Here is a 3,160-nt window from a genome sequence, read left to right as displayed (position 1 = left end):
GCATGATCCATGGATGTCAATACGCCTGTCCATAAACAAATGAGAAATTATTTCAGTGCCCCGCACACCCCGGATCCTGTGTTCCTTCAAATGTCCCCTTCACCCAATTTACAAGTTAGCTCTGCCATGTCTTGAGCCAGTTCTTTTGCCCACTGCAATGCAGATACCCCTGAGAGAACCAATGGATTTCAGTCCCTTTCAGCTCTGGGCCAGTGACTATCCCAGGCCATTTCCTGAGAGCAGAATGGAAACCTAAGGGTGATCATTGGTCCCTCAGATGGAGGCAAGTTTTGCCAGGCTCACAGTCTGGCAGAAGTGAAGCCCTGCTGGCACCAAGACCCCTGTCAAAAAGGTGCTACCTGGACTTCCCTGGTGGCACAGTGGTTAAGAATCTGCCTGCCAATGCAGGGGACACGGGTTCGAGCCCTGGTCCGGGAAGATCCCACATGCCGCGGAGCAACTAAGCCCGTGCACCACAACTACTGAGCCTGTGCTCTAGAGCCAGTGAGCCACAACTACTGAAGCCCACATGCCACAACTACTGAAGCCCGCACGCCTAGAGCCTATGCTCCGCAACAAGAGAAGCCACTGCAATGAGAAGCCTGTGCACTTCAATGAAGAGTAGCCCCCGCTCACCGCAACCAGAGAAAGCCTGCATGCAGCAACGAAGACCCAACGCAGCCAAAAATAAATTAATTAATTAATTTTTAAGAAAAGGTGCTACCTGCAGGGGTGATGCGTGTCCCCCATCTGCTGCCTCTCAGCATCTCATCAGGCACACCATCAGTACCGGAAACGGATCCCAGGAACTCCCTGCTGCTCCCAAAATGCTGTTTACTTAACAGGAATACAGCCCGGGACTGAGTGGGGCTAAGGGAGCATGGCCAGGGTCATGGTGGGATTAAACTGTTAAGTGAGCCAGCACACCTGAATGGTCTACAGTCTTCTTAGCTTCTACCATGCTGACAAAACATGATTTTAAATACCTAAGTCTTGGTTCTTTAAGAATTTTTCCAAATACTAGTCAGTAAGTTGCAATGCTGAGGGCATGGGTCTTGGAGCCCACAGACTAGGTTAGTTACTTGCTAGCTTGTGTGACCTCTGTCTGCTTATTCAAACTCTGAGCTTCCATTGATTCATTCAATAATATGCATTTGTTGAGGACCTACTATACTCCACTAGGAATTGACAGTTCCTAGGATTTTATAGTTTAGTGGGGATGGTAGACTCTTGCCTATTGTATGAATGTAACAAAGATGTGTATATCTACTCTCTTTTGCATTCCCAGTATTCAACCTCCCCGTGTTCTTCCAGAGGCAAGTGGTTTTCATAGGAGACTTTTGGGATTGTGGCTGCTGGGATGCAAAGAGAAAGAAAGAGTCTATGTTCAGTTTTCCACATCCAGAATAGGATTTTTGAGTTCATAGCAAGACAATGGTTTTGAAAGCCAAGCATTCTCAGAGTCAAAAAAGCGGGGTGGGGGTTGGTCTCTGAATTCCTTAAGCTCCCATTAAAATATCAAGAGCCAGACTTGGAGCTCTTGATCACAGAGTTTCACTATAGGCCTAAGGAGGGGAGAGCCCAGAGTGTAACCTAAGAGGAGGTCTGGCTGAGGAAAGGAGGAGGAAAAAGCACTTCCCTTCAGCCCAGCAGAGGAGAATGGGCAGGGGTAAGACAGGCCAGGCCAGGTGATCATTGGCCAGGGTCCTCATTTTCCCTTACTCTTGGGCCTGCTCCGAAAGGTGGCGGTGAGTATTACAGAAACGGGTAGGAAAGAAACAGAGAATATTGGAGCAAGTGGCCTATTTTCCTGGGCTCAGGCCTCTGGGAGATGCCCCAGAGTTGGTTTGGTGCCAATATGGTAGAGGAATGAGAGTATGGCATTGAGGGAGGGAGTCCTCAGTAGAGACTATGGGATAATGCCTCTGGCTCCATTCAGCCTGCATGCAATGGGCAGAGACTGCTAGCCCTGACATCTTTCCTGACTTCCAGACTTTCATGCTGCACAGATGCCCCTCAGTGTTCCACAGGCCCCCCCAGATCCTAAACTGAAGATCTCTGCTTCCCAGCCACCCACAGGCTCCATCATTGACACCATCTCCATAGTTGGCACAAACATTTACCTGGTCAGGCAAATAAGGAAGCCAGGGGACATCCAGGACACCCCTTTCTCTCCCTCATCCCCTCATCCAACCATTCCCATGTCCTGACAAACTTACCCCTGCATTTATTTTGAACGTGTCTCCTCTCTATGCTTAGCTCCCAGTGCCCCACTCAAGCGTCATCGTTGTTGTTCACTTGGATATGAACGTTATGTTTCAATCCAAGTAGAGCAGACTGGGAGGAGAGAAATGGAAGACTTTGGAGCATCAGGCTAAGAATGTGTAGCATAAGGTACTGGTGCCATCAGTGCCTCAGATCTCTCTATCGAGGTGCATGCTGATGGCCTTTTTCTGCAAGTACCTGGGGGCTTTCTCTGGCTGCAAGAGTGTGTTCAAATGAGTAAAGGAGGCAAACTACTAGTGGTGGGGGTCTATTCTGCCCTCCCCCAAAATAGCCTTCAACCAATTTTGAACAGAGGTTGGAGGGTAAATACCCCAGCTCCCTCCCTCCTCATGACAGATGACACTGAGGAATGACCATTTTGCCTGGGAATGACTACAGACCCTGGGGGGCCTCCCTGCACTTGGTCTTACCCTCCATAATCCACAACCTCCTTGACCTCACCTGTGACTCCTCTGGCTTCATCTCCTGCCACTTCGTGCCCCATTAATTCTGAACCGACTGCAGCTTCCTGCACACACCATGCTGTTTCACACTTGCACGCCTTAGTTCAAGTTTTCCCTCTGTCTGAAATGATGTGCTTCCCAACATGCTTCCCTGGCTCTGAGTCATGCCTCAAAGCTGAGCTCATTTACATATATTTAAGCATTTGCTCTGTGCAACACAGAATGCCTCAGAAGCACCTAGAAAGAGCACTGGTCTTGACTTGGGGGATCAAGGAAAGCACCTCATTAGAAATGTCATCTAAGATTCTGAGAGATAAGTCTCAAAGGAAGTGAAATGGGCATGATGGGGCTTAGGGAGTGATAGTTTTGAAGCACTGAAAAAGGAATATGGGGTCCAGAGGTGCCAGCACAGCTTATTAAATGAACTGAAA

This window comes from Phocoena sinus, chromosome 1 (genome assembly GCF_008692025.1).
Source record: "Phocoena sinus isolate mPhoSin1 chromosome 1, mPhoSin1.pri, whole genome shotgun sequence".
Lineage (NCBI taxonomy): Eukaryota > Metazoa > Chordata > Mammalia > Artiodactyla > Phocoenidae > Phocoena > Phocoena sinus.
The sequence above is the reverse complement of the archived record's forward strand: the minus strand, read 5'-3'. Positions refer to the sequence as shown.